Source organism: Lissotriton helveticus, chromosome 10 (genome assembly GCF_964261635.1).
Source record: "Lissotriton helveticus chromosome 10, aLisHel1.1, whole genome shotgun sequence".
Classification (NCBI taxonomy): Eukaryota; Metazoa; Chordata; class Amphibia; order Caudata; family Salamandridae; genus Lissotriton; species Lissotriton helveticus.
Window position 1 is genome coordinate 1,124,480,513 of NC_136071.1, and position 22,319 is coordinate 1,124,502,831.

Consider the following 22,319-nt stretch of genomic DNA (forward strand, 5'->3'; position numbering starts at 1 on the left):
ACTCGATTTCCCAGCAACCTGCAAGGGTAGCCTGGAAACACCGGACCTGGATTTCTCGGCTGGAGAAAGTACAGCGTCTCTCAGTGCGTCAGCTGGAGGGTCGGCTTCCTTCGGCACTTGCTGCAGCAGGGTGCGTCTGGCAAGTAGATAGTCGAACTGCTCCAAACCCCTGTGTGTTTGTTTGCACAAGTGTGGGCATATTTATACCTTGAAGGTGCCGAGTTTGACGTAAGATTGGACATAATAACGTCATTAGAGACTTAATTCTCTGAAAACTGAGTTCTTGGATAAATTAATATTCATGCAGGGGGAAGTCCCTGACTGCTGAAGGCGGGTTTTTCTAAGAAATCGGTGTAGATTTTCGGAACTAGTGGAAGTAGCCAAGCCGCATTAGGACTACTTGAGCTATGTCTTAATATGGTTATGATTTCTATGCCTATATAAGGATACAGCATTTTATACCTATATAAGGGCATGAAACTGGAAAATTACACTAGGGTCCTAAAACGCTATACAACACTCCTGAACTCCACTCACCTCACGAGCACGCAATGCAGTGTGGGAACTGCAGTGCGTTGTGACGCGCAGGGTTATAGACGCTTGCCGAGTAACAGCGTTTGGTTGCTATGACAACCAACACTAAGGCTAAGCGATTGAATGCCATATTATCACAGAATGCATAATGAGTGGACTGATTCGTGCAAGTTACGGAGATTATGCTATCGAGAGCTACTGTGAAGATTGTTGTGGACTGCTACTACTCATCGACTACGGTGACTACCTTAATTTTGTTAGCTTGTTATTTTTATTAATTCGTTGGATAGAATCCTCCGAAACCTATTTAGAGGCTATTTAGAGGCTATTGGTGGGGAGGATTTTATAGCTTCTGGTAAGGTGGTGCTACTTAAACACAATTTTTGAATAGAGGGCAGAAAGGTAATAAAAACGTTACCTATTAATACAGATAAGAAACAGGTTGTTATTAGAGAGAAAACAAGCAATAGTGAAAGTAGAAGGGAGGGTGAGGAGGTGGTAGAGTTACATTACAATGGGATTTTGCCCACTGATGAGTATATTGAGTAATAAAGGCATTAGAAGGAAACTATGGCAAAAAGATTAGCATAGTAGTAGAAAGGCTCAAATTTTTCTCTCAATCCCAACTATCGGGGGAGTCCGTAGAGCAATATGTTTCTGTATTGAGAACACTTGCAGTCACCTGTAAATTTGGAGATCTTCACTAAGAGATCATAAGGGATCAATTTATAAACAGAACAAGCAATATTAAAATTCAAGAGAGATTACTAGATATGAAAGACCCATCTCTTCAAAAAACTATAGAAGTAGCAAGGCGAGTTGAGAATACTTCAAAGTATGTCAAAGAGTTAAACTCAGAGAAACCTGTCACAACCAAGGTGTGGGCTCTAGAGAAAAATCCATCTAAAAAGAAGGAAAGCAATAGTAAAATCACTACTATTCCTAGGAATAACAAGGTGTGTTACAGCTGTGGCAGTATAAGACATACTGCGGATTCCGACAAATGCTTTGCAGCTAAGGGGAAATGCTACAAATGCAAAAAGATTGGTCACTTAGCACGCATGTGCAAGGCAGGGTCCTTATCCACCCCAAAGTGGAAGCACCCTGTGAATACCGTAAGAGAAAATTCTGAGGACGACAATTCTGATAATGAAGAGGAAGTTGAAGTAATGGTTATTCGTGACAATGTTATAAATGATGTATCTGATGGTCACAATCCGCCCAAATGTGATTTAGGCATCAATGGCACTGAAATAACTGTGTGGGCTGATTCTTGTTCTCCTTATACCATCATAGATAACACATGCGAGAGAGTAGGGAGTCACCAGTTGAATCTGCCAGATGTTGAACCGGTAGGGTACTGTGGTGTTAAACTCCCATTGTTAGGTTATTTCAAGTGCACCTTGTCTCACAAAGGAAAGGTAGCTACTAGCAAGGTATATGTGGTGGAAAAGGGAAGAGCATTGCTGGATTGGTGTGAATAACAAATGTTGTGCATCACTTTAGATCCTAACCACCCACAACAAGTATTGGTCACTGACGATGCTGAAATTATTAAATGGGGTGACAAATTTCCTAAATTGTTTAGTGAAAAATTGAGTGGTTTAGGGACACCTTCCTGGGATTTTGCTTGCGAGGAGGAACAGTCATCCTGACTCAACGCCTGTTGCTGCCCGTTGTTGCTTTCACCCACAGCTCACCGGACCCGCTCCGCGGGTCCCGCTTCGCGGTTCCAGGCTAAGGAACAGACTCTGCTTCAGGAGTAGCGCCTGAGGCGCTGGGGTAGGGGAGAGGTGAGGGGTAATCAGCAGCAGGGCTGCAAGCGTTATTGCAGGGACTCCGTCTCCCAGGAGCCCCTGCATGACCAATCAACACCACCTGGTCCGCTCTCCCTGCCTGCCCCGCCCCCTGACCACCGAGAATAAGTACAGCTGTCCACGGCACCATTGTGGGACACCTTCCTGGGATTTTGCTTGCGAGGAGGAACAGCCATCCTGACTCAACGCCTGTTGCTGCCCGTTGTTGCTTTCACCCACAGCTCGCCGGACCCGCTCCGCGGTTCCAAGCTAAGGAACAGACTCTGCTTCAGGAGTAGCGCCTGAGGCGCTGTGGTAGGGGAGAGGTGAGGGGTAATCAGCAGCAGGGCTGCGAGCGTTATTGCAGGGACTCCGTCTCCCAGGAGCCCCTGCATGACCAACCGACACCACCTGGTCCGCTCTCCCTGCCTGCCCCGACCCCTGAACCTTTTTTTACCTTTTATAAACAGGCATAGCACACCGCTGCGCGGGAGCGCGCGGGGAGCGTCCCGGGAGAAGCCCAGGACAAGGGCGGGACCGTCTGTGGCCGTCAGGGGCTGCAGGAGGCTGGGCTGGGGCCCCCCTCTAACTCTTTGGTCCGGCCTTTAACATCCACCCGGGAGTACATGAAAGTAAGCTGTGCTCCGCTTGTTACTTATATTCTGTTCAGCTAACAACTTTGTTACTGGGTCCATCCTATACTGGTATAAGACAGGCTCGTTTTAGAATATTGTTTATACTATTATTGTATTGAGGTCCCAGGATGTCTTCAGGTGTTCCAAACTCCCTACCGCCCATTGTAGGGGTGTCCATACTTGGGCCGCTAGATAAATACTTTGCCAGGGCCACTAGAGAAATAGACAAGGAGATCACATTGGCAGAGAAACGGGCGGAGCGCCGTTTCTCCCTTGAACTTTTAAAAAATAGGTCAATAAGCACGACACAGAAGGTTGCACCGTCTACACAATTACACAACAACACGCCTGTTGATGTAGACGCAGAGATGTTTAGCACAGAAAATATCCCGTTAATATTTCAAGACAGGTCACCATCGTCACATGCCACGGAAAACACAAATGACCTTATTTTCAATGAACCGCCTGTCACTTCCAACTCCTTAATAGATCTAAACTCCCCCATACTCTTAGACACAGTCTCTCAATCAAATAGAAACGAATCCTCTCCTATTTCTCTAGTAGAGGCTGCTGTATCGTTGGAGACACAACCGCCTATAGCAGTCAGTGTTAACAAAGATAAAATACAAACTAAGAAGTACACGGGGGCACAACGCTCTCCACCAAAAAAAAGAAGGAGAAAGGGTGGGATCAGAAAAGGGGATAAAACCTCATGTATACCACCACCCCCTATGGACCCTATAAACAAGTCACCTAAGGAAATAGGGAAGTATGTATTAATAGGGCCTCCAACAGTAATAACTTCTTTCTCTGAAGCCCTGCCAAATAAAGGGCTAATGGAGGCTATTGAATGCCTTCTAAAATCCTTCATACTTCCACTCACAGAGAGAGTTAAAAGGCTGGGGGAAAAAATGGATTGTATTTTGGCAATCTCTAATCCAGTTGAAAATCCTAAACCAACCAATTCTAGTGAAGCCTGCTCTAAAATTAAACACTCAATACAGAAACCGTCCAGCCAACAAACGGCCACGTCCGTACCTAAAAATATGCTTGCTGATACAAATTCTATCAAATCGGCGGCCACGCATGACACTTCTAAAGAGAAGGTTAAACCAGGTGCCCCGAAAGTCCTTTTTAACAGAAATGACCACCCAACGAAGACAAGTCAAACGACTAGACTAAAATCTAATTTTAGAAATATAGTAGACTTACCCCCAGAATCATCCAACTATGTCATCATTTTAACAGGAGTTCCGGGCGTGCCAGTAGGAAACATAGAAACTAATATTAGTCTTAAAAATAAAGTTATCCACTGGCTGTGTAACAACAGACCCCTCCCACTACATCTTAATGGAGACATAGTATCGGTGAGATGGTGCAATTGGGTGGGCCTACGCCCTAAGGACATTGAAGGGGACGTGGTGTTAGTGAATTTTAGGGATCATAGGGTGGTCACGCACAGCAGTGATTGGTTCCCAGGGAGAAGCAAGGGCGGTGTATCATCCCGCAACTTGAGCTACTTCTACCCTGAAGCCCTGATGGTGCCCCCAAAAACCCCCCCAATCTTGCGTAGCTTTGATGCCCCCCATTTTCCATACCACATCCCACACTCTACCGCCCTCAGACAGTACAACAACAATTATATCCCCTTACTTCCATCTCAACGCCCAAGAAGGCACCCTATTCCGTTTGGCAATAACTACCACTCCGCAAATCCAAATGAGTATTGGAACATCCCACTACACAACCTATTTGAACCCCTCTCTGGCCTAGACGTAAACGATTGACTTATTCCACCTACTTCTTACGAGGGATTCACTCGAGAGTACACAACTAATTTTAATATTTCACTAGATCCAGATAATTTTGTACCAGGGCTGGCCCTTCCTGAAAATTTGGATGATGCATTGACAAGGGAAGAAATTCCAAGTGAGGACAATATTAGTAATAATTTTGATTACGAGAGAGTAGAATCTAGCAGGCCCATTATCGATCCTGGATCCCCCGCAGAGCCCAATGTAATCACCGTGAGGAAGGTAAATGAGGGGGGTCCGCTGAATTTCCTAAAGGAAGTACGGCGCACCATAAATTAGGTTTAAATGGAGGCCATGGAGATAAATGGTCCATTATATTTTGGAATATAGCTGGCATTAAAGCCAAATTAGATAACCCAAACTGGCAAAAACTAATTAATAACTGTGATGTTATATGTCTGCAAGAGACATGGGCCAAGAAAGAATACCATATGAGTGGTTTTAAAACTATATCCATCCCAGCCATAGGATTTGTACATGGACGAGCAAAGGGGGGACTATGCATGTACATTTCAAACTGTTTTCTATGTAAAAAAATTGAGTTGTATTTCCATAACTGTTTTTACCATATTGTTGGGTTACATATTAATTCCACTGTTTGCATACTGTTAGTAAATTTCTATAATAACATCCCTGTATTAGATATACCAGTGGTGCTTAAAACCCTGAACTCTAAACTATATAGCATAAATAACAGTGCTCATAAACAGTTCATCGTTATATGGGGCGGTGATTTTAATTGTGCCCTTTGTGACAGAGCAGGAACAGGAAATTGTGGGTTAATGGTGGACAGGGAAACCGCTTCATCACACTTTGAGCACTCAGTAACGGGGACTGCTTTAAATTACATCATGTTTAATAATGATTTAGGGTTCTCGAATGAACTATGTAGCACTGAGGCCTCTTTCTCTCCTACTTTTAATGGTAGAGGTTTATTCTCTACAATTGACTTTATCCTAATTTCCTCGCGTTATAGGGATAGCATTGTAAGTTATAATGTCTTAAAATCTCCCCTAAGTGACCATTTTCCCATCAGGGTAGAATTATCCGACCCACAACTGATAGTCCATAAAAGAGCAGAGGTTTCTTCTGAAAATTTTGAAATTGTCAGGCAGGATGGATATGCTCTAAAATGGACTAAGGTGGTCCCCGAGGAGTTCCTCAGTAATTTAATTAATGCGTGCAACACGAGTTTTTCTGTCTGCTTGGATTTGGCATCTGATGATGCAGACATTATAAATAATTTCAGTGAAATAACTGCTTGTATAAAGAGGGGTCTGTGGGTAAATGTTAAGGAACATTTGACTCAAAGGAAAACAAGAGGCTGGTTTAAATCAGCATGCAGTAAGGCCCACAAGCAATTAAAATTGGCTTTGCACAGGCATGACAGAAATCAGACCCTGATAAGGGCCCTACGTAAAGAGTATAAAACAGCCCTTAAAGCTCAAAGAGTTCTGATAAAGAGGGAAGCATGGACAGCTATAATGGATGCCTCTGAACTAAAGGATATGACGGCTTTTTGGAAAGCAGTGAATGCCCCATTTTTCAAAGACAGTACAAAGGCTCGAATTGAGATTGCCGTTACCGAGGACGAATGGGTCAATCATTTTGAAACACTTTATAGTCCAGTATCAATCACCAATGACAACTTAACTTTTCCCCGGATGAGGTAATTAAGGGTATTATCTCTAGCCTAGGGGGAAAGGCACCTGGCCCCAATGGCGTCCCAGTGGACATTTGAAATTTTTTTTTACCTCTCTGGGCACCATTGCTTACTAGAACTTTTAATGCTGCTTGCACAATAGGACTGTTTGGTACTTGGTATAAGTCGATCATTATCCCTATTTTTAAAAAGGGAGATAGAGCAAGCTGTGTGTGCTATCGGCCCATATCCTTGCTTGATTCCACCATTAAAATTATTGGCAGAGTCATCTTAGGTAGACTGCACTCATGGGCAGACGAACATAATATTATTAGTGACCTCCAATATGGTTTCCGCGAAGGAGTTGGTACCATTGAATAAGTACTTAATTTATCAATATTAATAGAGAAATATACTATGGCCAAGGGAGGAAGATTGTTTTTAACATTTCTAGATTTGACATCTGCCTTTGATTATGTAAATCATGGCAAACTATGGATAATTTTAACCCGGTTGGGAGTGGAGGAAAATATCATACATTTTTTGAGAGAACTATATAACGGGGCTAGTGCAATGGTCAGATACAGTAAAAATGGGGAGTGCACAAGAGAGTTCAGTGTAGCGAGGGGCGTGAGGCAAGGGTGCGTCCTTGCACCGTTTTTATTTACTATTTATATAAACAACTTGGAGGAAACTCTATTACAGGATTGCACTGATATGCCAATAGTTTCAGCCCGCCGTATACCTGCTCTTATTTATGCAGATGACACTGTTCTCATGGCAAGAACCCCCTTAGCCATGCAGACCATGATTACCTCTTTTAGCTCCTTTATGACCAAACTAGAACTACAGGTAAACTGCACCAAAACTTTTTCTATGAACTGTGGAGGCAACGCAAAACAAAAGAAAAAACCCATGTTCATAGGATCGACCCCTTTAGACCATACCCCAACATTCCCATATTTGGGGATCTTGTTTGATAGCACTGGTAAGTGGAGCAATGCAATCAAAGCTAGAGATTTGCTATTTTCAAAATCTATAATGGCCCTTAGGTCGTTCAGCAAAAAGATGGGAAAAAAGCCAGTTAAAGAGCTTTTATATATATATATAAAGCTAGTTGTGTCACGGTGGCAACATATGGGGCAGGAATTTGGGGTGATTCTAATGTGAGTAGATTACAACTAACTGAAAATGGTTTCTTGCGATATCTTCTAGCTGTCCCAGAGAGTATGTCCAGTTAAAATTGTCACATTGAATTGGGTACTACTTACCTGGAAGATTTAATTAAGGTGCAACCGATTCTTTTATGGCATCGGGTATGGACTACTGAAAATTGCCATCTAAATCGCCTCATTCTGGGGGACGCCCTGAAATTAGATGGCGTGAACAGGATAAAATGGCTATGTTATATTAAGGCATTCTGTGAAAATATTAACCATCCGGAATTTTATGTAGACCCTATGTCGTTGTCTAATATTACTAGGAAAGCACTGAAACAGCTAAGTTTAAATTTCCTAGAGAATCGAAGAGAACAAACAGAATTGCAAAAAAAGACAGTAATTGCCCATCAATTGATAATAAAACCAAGGGTTATCCAGCCTTATCTAAACCTCCAAATGAAAGATCAAGAAAGGTTTTTGTTGACCCGATTTAGATTTGGGATAATGTACAGACTGTTGAGCTTTCCTATTACAAACGATTGGTCAAAGGAAATTTGTAAATGTCCGTGTGATAACGTCTCCACTCAATCGGATATTCATATCTTATTTTCTTGCAGATTCTATGTAATATCAAGGAAAAGATGGATTATCCCTATCTTAAAATATATGAAGATGAGACAATGCCGCCCAGCTTTTTTAGCTATACAGTCTTTGGATGATATTTTTTCAGTGGCATCAGTTTCGGCATTTCTGAAAAGTATTTTTTATCTACGTAAGACACTGATTATATGAAGTCCACTATTTTAAATTCTGGCCCATGTTAAATACTGTGTTTACTGATTTTATAATATTAACCATTACGATGTAATATTTGACTTGATGTGATTTGATGTACTTTTATGGTTATTTATGAAATATATATCAACAAGGAGAGAGGTAGGGAAATTCAAAGACACTCTCTTAGTCCCCGGTTAAATGTCAAACAACAAAAAAAGAGAGAGGTCTAATCTGGTCAAGTACACGACTACCAGAAATGTGGAGCAAAAGGATAAGTGGATAGTATTGGTCACAGTCACTCTAGTTGAGTGGGATCACAGTCACTCTATTTGAGTATGAAAGCCCTCACACACCGACCTAGTCAGTGTCATGCTTCATCATCGGGCCCCACCGAAGAGACCGAGTGTCTCTTCGGTGTGCTACGACGCCAGAAAGACTGCGGAGCTGGTTGTGTGGGGAGGAAGTGTTGTGAAAATTCTCAAATTAAAAGTGACTAACAGGGTATCAAAAAAACTTTAATGAGTGATCCCTAAGACACGTGTAAGTGGTATATGTGTCTGAATTTAAAAGCCAAGGTTATTAGGATTTTGTTTAAATTCAGCTAAATACCACAAATTTATTAAAATTAATCAGTCAACATGTTTCTGCCTTCAGTGTGGTATATATTCACCATGGCATTCTTCAGGACTATAACCCCGGCGGTATGGACACTCTAATAGTCCACCCTGACCTGGGGGCGTGAAAGTGAAAAGACCCAAATTAGGGGTGTATCAGCACTTTAAAATTGGGCGCTACTTGCACCATGGGTCTCGGGAGGGGGGTTGGAGCGCGCTTGGCACATCGCCCTCAGCGCTCACAGCCCGCTTGGCAACCTGTTAGAACCCTCTAGACCGGACCCCGACGATTTTAAAGTGCTGATACACCCCTAATTTGGGTTTTTTGGATTGAGCAAATTGCTCTCCCAATTTTTAAGCACTTTTTTCACTTTTCCTTTTCACTTTCACGCCCCCAGGTCAGGGTGGACTATTAGAGTGTCCATACCGCCGGGGTTATAGTCCTGAAGAATGCCATGGTGAATATATACCACACTGAAGGCAGAAACATGTTGACTGATTAATTTTAATAAATTTGTGGTATTTAGCTGAATTTAAACAAAATCCTAATAACCTTGGCTTTTAAATTCAGACACATATACCACTTACACGTGTCTTAGGGATCACTCATTAAAGTTTTTTTGATACCCTGTTAGTCACTTTTAATTTGAGAATTTTCACAACACTTCCTCCCCACACAACCAGCTCCGCAGTCTTTCTGGCGTCGTAGCACACCGAAGAGACACTCGGTCTCTTCGGTGGGGCCCGATGATGAAGCATGACACTGACTAGGTCGGTGTGTGAGGGCTTTCATACTCAAATAGAGTGACTGTGATCCCACTCAACTAGAGTGACTGTGACCAATACTATCCACTTATCCTTTTGCTCCACATTTCTGGTAGTCGTGTACTTGACCAGATTAGACCTCTCTATTTATGAAATATAACCGAATAAAGTCTTTTTGAATTTGAATTTGAGTGGTTTAGAAAAATGTGAACACCTCATTGTACTTAAGCCCGATAACGTTCCGTGTGGACACAAAGCAAGGAATGTACCTTTTACTCTTAGAAAAAAGTTGAAATTAGAATTACAAAGGTTATGTGAGGTACAGGTTATTGAACCCATTGAGTCATCTGAATGGCTTAGTCCAGTTGATTTGGCACAAAAACCGGATGGCAACTTAAGCATGTGTATTGACTTGAGAAACCTAAATAGTAATATTCTAGTTGATCGATACCCATTACCTCACATCAATGAAATGGTATCTTCTGTAAATAATGCCACATATTTTTCTCTGATTGACCTGTCGAATGCATATCATCAGATCAAATTGAATTCCTCTTCAAGACCTCTCACTTCTTTCATCACACTGGAAGGAGCATTCCAGTTCATCAGAATGCCATTCGGCCTGGCATCCGCCTTGGCGGTTTTCCAAAGGGTAATGTGTAAAATATGGGGGGGGGGGTTTCCAAAGGTGTTGGTGTTCCAAGATAATGTGTTGGTGTGGGGCTCCAATCGTATTGAACATGACTCAATATTAACAAAAACATTGGAGAAAATGCAAAATGAAGGTTTAATGGTGGGAGTTAAGAAGTGCAAGTTTGGTGTTAAGCAGATTGATTATTTAGGGCACACATTATCCAGGGATGGGTTTAAACCGAAAAAGAAATTACTGGATGCGATTACAAATGCTCTGTCACCTCAAGACAAGGAACAATTGCACTCTTTTCTGGGCCTTGCAGAATTGTATCCCAAATTTGTTCAGCATTTTGCTGACAAAGTTCACAGGCTCAGAATATTAATAAAAAACGGTGTCAAGTTTGACTGGACGGACAAATGTCAAAAAGATTTTACTTCCATTAGGGAACAAATTGTTAAGGCTGTTGCTTTGAAACCATTTAACCCTTTGTAGAAAGCGGTCCACGCATGGAATTGCACCAAGTAGATTTATTGCAGAAGTAAAACAGCTTAGACATCCACAGGAGGCAGGGGAAGTGCGACCAGATCACATCCAACTGATATCCACCTTTTCCTCTTGCATTCTATATGACATGTTACACATTCTACATGACATGCTATAATTCTAGAAATGACATAATGTAGGAATACAACACACCTCCCCCCTAAAAAAACAAAAAAAACCAACTAAAAAAACGATAGATCCTACAAGAATTTTTTTTTTTCTTTTTTTAAGAACATACAAAATCTCTAAATTTTCCAGGGAAATATTTCACACGAGAACTGCTGCGAACACAAACAGGTTCTAAATTACAATCTTGAGTATATTCGTTGGAAACAACTTCATCCACATTAGAAGAAGCAACCTGTAAAGAAGAATCATTAGTACAAGTTTGGGGAACAAACACATGAGATGATTGTAAATTGTCAAAAACCTCATGCGAACCGGGAAAACTCGAATCAATATCAGGCAGTGACGTACTTTCATGAGATTTCGCTTCCAAATAAACATCCTTATTTCCTAAAACATTGGATCTGCAAATCGATATGCGTCTAAAATTCCAGATTTTGCCGCCCTCCACTCTAACAGCCTTACTGAAAACCTCAGTGACTTTAACTGGAGAAGACCACCTGGAAACACCTTTAGGAATAATACCACCAAACTTCACCCTCACAAAGTCACCCACAGATATTTTGGAGGAGACTGATTTCTGAGGAGAACTCTGTAACATATTTTCTTGGTATTTACCGACACGATCTCTAACATCCTTCATATCTAGCTCTGAGTACTCAGAATCTCTCGCCTTCAACCACCAAGGAAAAATTTTAGTGCCTGGCTTCCTACATCGCAATATCTCAAAAGGAGACAACCCGGTAACAGAGTTGGGAGACATGCGATAAGTGAACAAAGTAGCCTGTAAGGCCTTTTTCCATTTCAAACCACTCCGCAAGGCTAATTGGCAAGACTCCTTAATTACCCTATTGAAACGTTCCACCTGGCCATTGGATTGTGGAGAATAATTCGAGACTCTTTTATGTTGGATACCACAAATTTTCAAAAATGAAACAAAAACTTCACTCACAAACTGTGGTCCATTATCGGAAACGATTTCTTCTGGCAAACCCTCTCTACAGAAAACCTAATTTAAGAATTCAACAACAATCTCGGAACTGACCTTTTCAACAATTTTTAGTTCGGGCCACTTCGAAAAATAATCTACAAGAACTACAGCAAACATATCCTTCCCCGACTGATAATTGAAAGGACCAATGATGTCGATTCCTAACTTCCTCCAAGGTCCAAGAGCAAATTCAACAGGAGAAATCCCAGTAGAAATTGGTTTCACTGACTTGTCACTTAAAGAACAGAGAGAACAGTTTCTAACCCACCTGTCAATCATGGCGTCCATACTGGGCCACCAGTAAAATTCTCTAATCCTTCTCTTAGTTGTAGACATCCCCATATGGCCCTCATGGGCCAAGCCACAAATGGAGTCTCTAACACCACATGGAGGAACAATTTTATCTTCTCGATAGATCATACCATCAATTTCCATTAACTCATCTTTAACCTTAAAAAAGGAAGCCAAATCACCACTCATTTTCCTTTCTTCAGGCCAACCATTTCTCAAGAAAACCTTTACCTTCTCAAGTACATCATCTTGAAGCATAGCTGTAGACCAAATACTTTCAGTACTAGGGTTTTCTTGATCTTTCCCAGCAATTAAATTAACATCACACAAGGTAAAAGCTACATCACACTCGTCAGAATGATCCCTGTTTGAACAATCACTAATAGGAAAACGTGACATGCAATCCGCATGCACATTAGAGTGTCCAGGAACATAAACAACCTCACAGCGATATTCCTGCAACTTAGCAGCAAGACGGGCAAGACGAGCAGTGAGAGTTCTCCCACCACCAGCTGACAACATATTGACAAGGGGTTTGTGATCTGTCCTCAGCGTAAACTTCGTCCCCCAAAGAAATTGACGAAAATGTTGGGTCGCCCACGTACAAGCGAGAAGCTCCTTCTCTATTGTGGAATAATTAAATTCAGCATCTCGCAATGTCCTGGACGCATAAGACACTACATATTCTCCCAAATTGTCCTTTTGCATCAAAACGGCACCTAGGCCCACATTACTCGCATCAACACTAACTACACATTCTTTATGGACAGAAAAAGGTTTAAGGAAAGGAGCATTGATAATTTTACCCTTTAAGGTGTCAAAAGAAATCTGTTGTTCTTTACACCACACAAATTTTGCTTGTTTTTTTAACAAAGATCGTAAAGGGTGCACAATAGTAGAGTAATCTTTAACAAATTTACCATAAAACTCAGTGAGTCCTAAAAAAGATAGCAACTGCTCTTTAGAGGAAGGAACAGGAGCATCAGTAATGCTCTTGACATGATTGAATTTAGGTTTAATGCCATCTTTAGAAATTTCGTGTCCTAGATACTCCACTTTCGGTTGTCTAAATTTGCACTTATTGAATTTTAAAGTAAGCCCTTTCTTCTGAACATTAGACAATACACAATGTAAATTGTGATCATGATCTTTCCCAAAAATTAGAATATCATCTTGGAACGCGATGGCTCCTTTACAGTCAGAGAGAACTTCCTTCATTAAACGCTGAAAGACAGATGCAGCACTGGCAAGTCCAAAAGGCATTCTCAAGTATTGGAACATGCCCTCTGGAGTTACAAAAGCTGTTAATTTCTTCGACTCTTCATGTAGCTCGACCTGGTGGTAAGCACTAGCTAAATCAATTGTGGAAAACACAGTGGCACACACCTGCTCCTCCGAAACTCCCCTCTTAGACGAGGGAGGATCAGTGGCAGTGATCCTCCTCGACCTGAGTGCGGCCTTCGATACCGTCAATCACCAACTCCTCATTAAACGGCTCGAAAGAGTCGGTGTGGTAGGCTTTACCCTATCCTGGCTCACATCCTTCTTGGACCAGCGTACTTTTCAGATCTGGGAAAACAACACCTGCTCCTCCGAAACTCCCCTCCAATGTGGTGTGCCTCAGGGCTCCTCCCTGAGCCCCACATTATTTAACATCTACATGTCCCCATTGGAGGAGGTTATCACCCCGTTCGGAGTGAGCGTCGTCAGCTATGCTGACGACACACAATTAGTGGTATCACTATCCCATCCCAATCGAAAACCAGCAGATTTACTTAACTGCCTTACGCAGGTTCAAAACTGGATGAACAGCTCAGCCTTGAAACTAAACGGAACAAAGACAGATGTCCTTCTTCTTGGTCAAAAAGGAATCATTCTCCCCCCAGATATCTGGCCTGATTGTTTGGGTCCTATTCCAGAACCAAAACAAGAAGTAAAAAGCTTAGGTGTGTGGCTAGATACTACTTTGTCTTTTTCCACACAAGCAAAAAAAGTAGCCGGGACATGCTTCGGCTTGCTGAAATCAGTGAGAAAGATCCTGCCCCTTTTGCCACCCAATTCCCAAAAACTGCTTATACAAGGCCTGATAATTTCTAGGCTTGATTTCAGCAATGTGATATATCTGGGCGCCCCGGAAGCAACACTGAATAAACTTCAGAGAATCCAAAACATAGCCGCCCGGATTCTCACTAAAACCCCTGCCAGAGACTCGGCCAAACCAGCATTGAAACTCCTCCACTGGCTTCCTATAAGGGAGAGAGTTAAATTTAAAGCCTTGTGTCTAGCCCACAAATTATTACAAAATCAAGGCCCTCCCATTCTTAGAAAATTTATCAAACCTTACAAATCCTGCAGATCCCTCAGATCGGACACGGAGAATTTCATCAGCGCTCCTAGAGTCAGGAGGGTACGCACAGGTGGAAGGCGGTTTACAGTCCAGACCGCAAGCCTCTGGAATGCACTCCCGCACGACCTGAGAACTGAACCACACTACCTCCGCTTCAGGAAGCAGCTGAAGACTTTTCTTTTTCCCTAATGATCCCTTCCTATCCGAACCACTGTATCCCCGTCCCATTCCTCACTCCCCCTCCGTCTGGCCCCCCCATGTCAGGTTCAGGGTAGGGTTCTTAGCGCTGGGATACCTACGGGTGACTACGCGCTCTAGAAGAGTTTTTAATAATAATAATAATAATAATAATAATGTTAGGGAGGGGATGTTTATCAATCCAAATTTCTTTGTTTAAGCTGCGGAGGTCCACACATAGGCGGAGTTCACCGGAACTTTTGAGAGATAAAACAATGGGAGAAACCCAAGGGGAAGACTCAATTGGCTCTATGATCTGTTTAGACACCAGATCCCCAAGAATTTCTTTAAGTTTCTCACGCTAAGCCAACGGAACATTCCTGACTCTGTGTCTAACAGAGACAGCATTGTCATTAAGAATGATCCTGTGTTTAAAATCTTTAAATTTCCCTAAAGTGTCCTTAAAAACTTCGGGAAAATTTCTTCTAGTGTCCTCCATAAAAAGAGTATTATCTCCTAAATTGCTTACACTCAATATGCATGGGTCACCCAAATACACAGGAGGATCGGCATTGGGGTCGAGTTTAATTCCCAATGATCTTTGATGTGGCCATCCTAGAATAGCCACACCTTTAGTAGCTACGTATACTTTCCCTTTGGTGTATCTATCTTCCACTTGAATGTCAGCCCAAAAGAAACCTTCAATGTTTATTTTCTGCCCAGAATATCCACCTGGAGAAATATCAGGATATGACAATTTTCTGTCGCCCCAAAGACTTTTAAAAAGATTTAGACCAATAATGGAATACCATGAGCATGAATCCATCATTAAAAGAATAGGTTGATTATCAATTAAAATCGTGTAGGAAGGAAATTCTTTTTGTTCCGATTCATCTACAGACAAAATGCAGTTGAAACTCTGTAAAACTTCTTCCTCTTCTTGAGAAATATAGTTAACCCTTTGGGAAGAACGACAAACATTAGCAAAATGACCTTTTCTCTTACATTTGACACACACTCTGTCCCAAGCTGGACACCCCCTGTAGTTCCCTAAATGGTTAGAACTACCGCATCTATAACAAGACACATTTTTTCTGTAAGAAAACTTATTATCAACAACATTCTTATTTTCTGGAAATTTTTTGTCATTGTCTTTTTTGGGAGGAGTTCTATTGGAACTAAATGAAGTAGTTTGACCCTTTACTAATGAGACTTCAGTTTCAGGAACCTGTGATTTCGGTATTTGACCTCTAATCTCAGAAACAAATAATTCTGATTGTTCAATCCCTTTCGCAATGTTAATGACAGCACTCAAAGAGGATTCTGTGCCCAACCAAAGTCTTTCTTGAATTTTCTTACTCTTTGTACGCATCATTATTTGATCTCTTAGGACTTGTTCGTGAGAAATAGTTTCAAATGCACATGAACAAGCTAACGAGCGTAAGGCAGAAACATAATCTTCAATCGATTCATCTTGTTTCTGGGTACGGGAATAAAACTTAAAACGTTCCATAACAGTATTTATTTTTCTGCCAAAACGAATTTTCATTTGTCTAGAAGCCTTTTCAAAAACATCAATGTCTCCAGCGCCTTCAATAGGCGGAAGATTATCAAATTCCTTAATCCCTGCTCCACCAAGGCAATGTCTAAGAAGAGCTAACTTGCGTTTGGCTGAGCACCCATCTTTTTCCAGAACGTCAACGTAGGCTAAGAACATTGGGTACCATAGATCCCACTCAATGTTTGGTTCTCCGGCAGTTTGAAGAAAGTGAGGTGGAGCAGCAATATTAGACATTGTATTTAACAAACTTCTCCAAAAATTTAAATAAATAAATATTACTACCTTACTGATTGTTGGTAATTGTGGTAGATCGCTAAAATAAAAATTTATAAAAAAAAATTTTTTGAATCGGATATTCAATAACAATATTACAATGGGGAAGAAAACGCTTCGTGAAAGTATTTTTGTGAAAATCACGAAGAAAAACAAACAAAATGGCGGCACGTTGCTGACGTCAGACGTCAGGAAGGTGAAAGGGTAGTACCCAGAATGCACTCCGCTTATCCGCAGGAGAATTCGTCACAGTCGTGGGACCAAGAACTGCAAAATGGAGTCTCTTCGGCGTTGCTAAGGCACAGCAGATGCACAGGAGCAGCGAGCGCAGGATTCCGCCACAATTTAAATAATGCGCTGTCCAACGGTGGGAGAAAGAAAACGCAAGTAAGAAGAGTTTTCTTTCTAAATTTAACACAGCAAACTCACGGTTGCGACTTCCACCGGTTGCGGCTTCCACGATGCGGTCACACTGAAAAGGGAACGTAGACAACGTGGTACCTTAGGTTGGAAAGCGTTGTTAGACGTTTTTCCTTGTTCCATACGATTTCGGGGAGTACCCAAGAAAATAAAACGCTTCAATGTAGGGAAAGTTATCCTGTAAGCAAAAGTCTTTGTCCCAGAATAATGTCACGTAAATAAAAATTTGTGAACAACGAAATAGAAACGTGAACGTTGTTTTAACTTCTTCTTCCGGCTTGTAGTACTTGGTTTCCCGATCGTCGCCAGTAATTATGTAGAAAGCGGTCCACGCATGGAATTGCACCAAGTAGATTTATTGCAGAAGTAAAACAGCTTAGACATCCACAGGAGGCAGGGGAAGTGCGACCAGATCACATCCAACTGATATCCACCTTTTCCTCTTGCATTCTATATGACATGTTACACATTCTACATGACATGCTATAATTCTAGAAATGACATAATGTAGGAATACAACACCCTTCACATAAGAGCATAATTGTATTGGATACCAGTGCTTATGGCCTAGGAGCAGTGCTGATGCAAAAGCACTTAGGACATGAACGAGTAGTAGCATTCGCATCCCGTACCCGTAAGGGTGCTGAGGCTACATACTCGGTCATTGAAAAAGAAGCCCTTGCATGCTGGTGGGCAGTGAACTACTTCAAGACATACATATGGGGCACACGTTTCGTAATTAGATCTGACCACAAACCACTCATAGAGTTGTTTACCACTAAAGGAGCTGCAAAAGCAACCCCCATGATTGCCAAATGGCTATACAGACTTCAAGGGTATTTTTTTTGTCTACAATATGTTCCAGGCATTCGTAATGTCAATGCCGATTGTCTATCCCGCTTACCATTGGAATGTGATGATGATGACATGGTCTCCTTTGATGATTGTGTGGTAGCAAGTGTAGTTGAGTCGTCTGAAGGTGCTATATCTAGTGATGAGTGGAAGGATGCTGCAACAAACGACACTACTTCCAAGGAACTAATTGTTGAATTGTCAAATCCTTCTGGCCCTAATTTCATTCTCAAGAAACAATTTGGAGAGTTTTGGACAGTACCGACAGAACTTTCGTTCGTGGATGGTGTGTTACGCAGAAGTGGTAGATTAATAGTTCCGGTAAGTTTGCCGACTGGACTATTAAAATTATTACATGAACGACACAGTGGTATGTCCGGAATGAAGAGAAAGGCTAAAGAAACTTTTTGGTGGGCAGGGATGGACAAGAACATAGAGGAGCATGTACGCGAATGCATGGAATGCATGTGCAGTGACAAAACACATAGGGTAGAGGAATCACCTATCTCCCCCACTGATTTTCCTACTAGACCATGGGAAAAAGTGGCAATGGACATTTGTGGTCCATTTTCGGCCAAGGGAATAATCAACAAATATGCATTAGTGTGAATTGAGTACCACTCCAAATGGCCAGAAGTGGAATTTACTGAACACATAAAAGCATGTAATGTCATTGAATTTTGTGACCAAATCTTTCGTAGAGACGGATGTCCAGACATTTTAGTCATGGACAATGGACTGCAGTTTATAGCTAATGAATTTAAGACAAACCTTATCAGGATGAGTATCACACACCACACTACCGCTGTTTACAATCCCAGGGGAAACGGTCTTGTGGAGAGATTCAACAGGGTATTGAAGGAATGTGTACAATTGTCTGAAGAGTGTGGTGGTGATTGTAAAGAGGCGGTAAAGGAAATGTTGTGGAGTTACCAGACCACACCTTATTCAGTACTAAGGAGTCCCCATTTAAACTCCTCAAGGGTAGACAACCTGGTACGAATGTTTAAAAATTTATCTCGACCTGCATGCACTAAGAATCTAGAAAGTAGAGTTAAGGAACATCAGGACAAATATGTGCACAGGCCCAACGACAAGTTGAAAAGGAGCAAACGCATTTTTACTGTTGGAGATTGGGTAAGGACATACAGCGTAGTCTTACAAAAAAGAGGTCTGTCTAAATGGTCTGTACCCAAACGTATAGCCAAAGTTGTTGGTAACAGTATTTGGTTGAGTGATGGCAAAGTGTGGAATATTCGTAGTGTCATATTGTGCAACGTGCGGAAGTCAAGTCAAGTCAAGTCAAGTCAGATTCATTTGTATCGCGCACATATCACTCCAAAGAGTTTCACGGTTGGGAAAAAAGGGTGACAATCATATGGTCAAAAGGTGCGAAGATGTAAACAATGACAAGCGTGTCAGGAAGATTCCAAAATGGCACAGTGATTATGTGACTTATTGACAAATTATATACATTCCATATTGCACACTGATGTTGAATTTATTGATGTTATTTCATCACTATATCTTTGTATTTTGGTTTTTCCTTTATTGCTGTAACATGTATAATTCTTGTTTTTTCTGTTTTTGCATTTATTTTAAGGAAGGAAGGTGTGTTGTATCTTGATATGGTGTCTTAGCAACATGCTCTGCATCTTTCCTTGGTAACTAGGATGTCAGAGTTCTGAGGCATGCCAGGTGAGGATAGCTGGCAGTTGCTGAGAGAGAACTTGTCTAGGAGTTGTTCTTACGAACTTAAATAAAGTTCCTTCTACAAATAACCTGTCTTCGCCTCTTAAAATTCACCATTTCCTTGTGCCTGCTTTCTATTTACCTTTATTGCAGGTACTAGTTTGCTACCTTCCTGTTCCTGCTGTTTTAGCTTTTAGTTTCCTTGTGTGGTTATAACTCGCTTTCTACCAAGTGTGTCCTTTGTTTTCCCTTCTTTTCTGTTAAGCACTCCTCCTCACTAGCCTCTCGTCAATTGTGACTGTGTTCAGTTCCACACCCTTGCTGTTACACCCTTGCATGTTCCTTTTTGATTGTCAGGATCCATGGGCTCAACTGACAATGTAGGTGGTGTTTGTTGTCTACTGTGAGTATTGACCTTGAGCTACTTTTATAATATCACCATAGGTATCGGCTCAACAGACCCTGGCTTTGCATGTATATCCTATCTGTGGGTATTTGTAGTCAGTATCAGTAAGAGCAATCGTGGGTGAGGAACTTACTGAGCTTCAGTTTCACTATCTGGAGCTCCTAAATGCTTTATCACACATTCCCATTATTGACAATGTTGGTATGTGTATATATGTCTTGCACGTCTGTTCTGGGTGTTAGTTAGTCCAAATGCTAAATTTCCTCTTTAGTGCCTGCCCTTTCTGAGCCTTAACCATCTTGATTTCTTGTCAAAGTCAAGTCAAATGATCTTTATTCGGACATATAAAACATCCATAAAAGTACAGGGTTGATTAAAAACAATTTCTTGTGTAGAGATTTCTCATTGTATCCCGTTATCTCCTCTGACTCCATGTGTGATCTTGGACAGATTTGTACTCAATATTCTGTTTACTTTTTCTACCCTGCCAGAAGCCCTTGCTAGAGTCCTGAAAAAACCTGGTGGCCAACTGAGCTACCACCCACGCCAAGAACTTGGGGATCATCATTGACAGCAAACTCGGCATGACCCCCCAAGTCAATGTTGTCTTCGCCACATGCTTCCAGAGTCTGAAGATGCTGAGGAACATTTTCAAATGTGTCCCTATCAGCACCTGGAAAACCATCACACATGCCCCGATCAATAGCAAGCTAGACTACAGGAACACCCTCTATGCCGCCATCCATAAAACAAACTTACCAGAATGCTGCAGACCACTCAGAATTCGGTGGCCAGAATCACTCCCAACATCCCATGCGGCACTCGCATCCCACCACACCTGAAGGAGCTCCACTGGCTCCCCATTCACAAACAAGCACAATTCAAACTGCTCACCCACACTTTGATGGCACTAGATAACACTGGCTCAGCATACTGCAACAACCACATCTGCTTTCACAAACCTTCCAGACACCTTCACTCGTCCGGACTCCTACTTACACAAATCCCACGCATATGGAACACCAGATACGGCAGTCAAGCCTTATCCTACAGAAGCAATCGCAATGGAGCGCACACCGCTAGCCCCTCCTTCGGATCGCCCCTAGGGACTCTGGTACATGGAGTTCTCGAGTGGTTCACCCCAGTGGGTGCAAGTAGGTACTTGTAGAACTGATGATCTCTAGACCCGATACATGTCCCGGGTTTTAGGATATCGCCCGAGACATGGCTCGGGTTTCGGGATAACTTCCCTCATCAGTAGAGAAAATAGTTAGGGGTGGAAGAGAAGGCTGCCAAACAACCGTCAAAGGCCTCGATGCCCGAACCGGCACGCAGGTGCGTCGTCCAGGAGCCCGTCAGCTCAAAGCTCAAGGGAGCCAATTTGTAGAAGCAATCGCAATGGAGCGCACACCGCTAGCCCCTCCTCCGGATCGCCCCTAGGGACTCTGGTACATGGAGTTCTCGAGAGTGGTTCACCCTAGTGGGTGCAAGTAGGTACTTGTAGAACTGATGATCTCTAGACCCGATACATGTCTTGGGTTTTAGGATATCGCCCGAGACATGGCTCGGGTTTCGGGATAACTTCCCTCATCAGTAGAAAAAATAGTTAGGGGTGGAAGAGAAGGCCGCCAAACAACCGCCAAAGGCCTCGATGCCCGAACCGGCACGCAGGTGCGTCGTCCAGGAGCCCGTCGGCTCAAAGCTCAAGGGAGCCAATTTGTAGAAGCAATCGCCTTATCCTACATCCCTCCTAAATCGTGGAATAACATGCAGATACAAAGTAGGGCTTCCTCCTCACTTCTTGAATTCCTCAAGTAGCTGAAGACCTGGGTTTTCCTATAGTCCTGCTATGCCCTAGGCGTGCCTAGACTCGCACCTGCTCAGGTATAGGATACCCTCCCGGGTGATAGTGCACTCTACAAATCTGTCTAACATAAAATAACAGAGGCCACCAGGTGTGCTATTTTCTAACTATTCTGAGTTTTCCTGCTAATACTGAGACATGAAATGATGGAGCTTGCACATCCAACCTGCTTGCACACTCATGGGCTTATTCACAAGCCCCTTGTACCGCCGGTATGCTGCTTTTTACCATATTAAGTGCAAGGGGTTTGTAAATAAGCCCTTCAATCTCTACACATTTTGGACGCATGCATTCTTTTGCACCAACTTATTAGTGGCGGAATTTGTTAGGGAATATTTCAGGATGCTGCAAGTAGTATACTAAGCATTGGCAAAGTCAATAGGTCTTGTCTTGTTGACTTATTGG

General features: G+C 42.2%; 1 long non-coding RNA gene across 1 annotated transcript in view; it reads left to right on the forward strand.

Annotated features, from left to right (window-relative positions):
• LOC144784849 (uncharacterized) overlaps window positions 1-8,557 on the forward strand; it is a 68,982-nt gene extending 60,425 nt beyond the window's left edge. The window contains exon 4 of the long non-coding RNA XR_013601708.1: window positions 8,199-8,557. This is a non-coding gene — a long non-coding RNA (uncharacterized LOC144784849). The remainder of the gene's footprint in view (window positions 1-8,198) is intronic.
• Window positions 8,558-22,319: the final 13,762 nt, after the last annotated feature.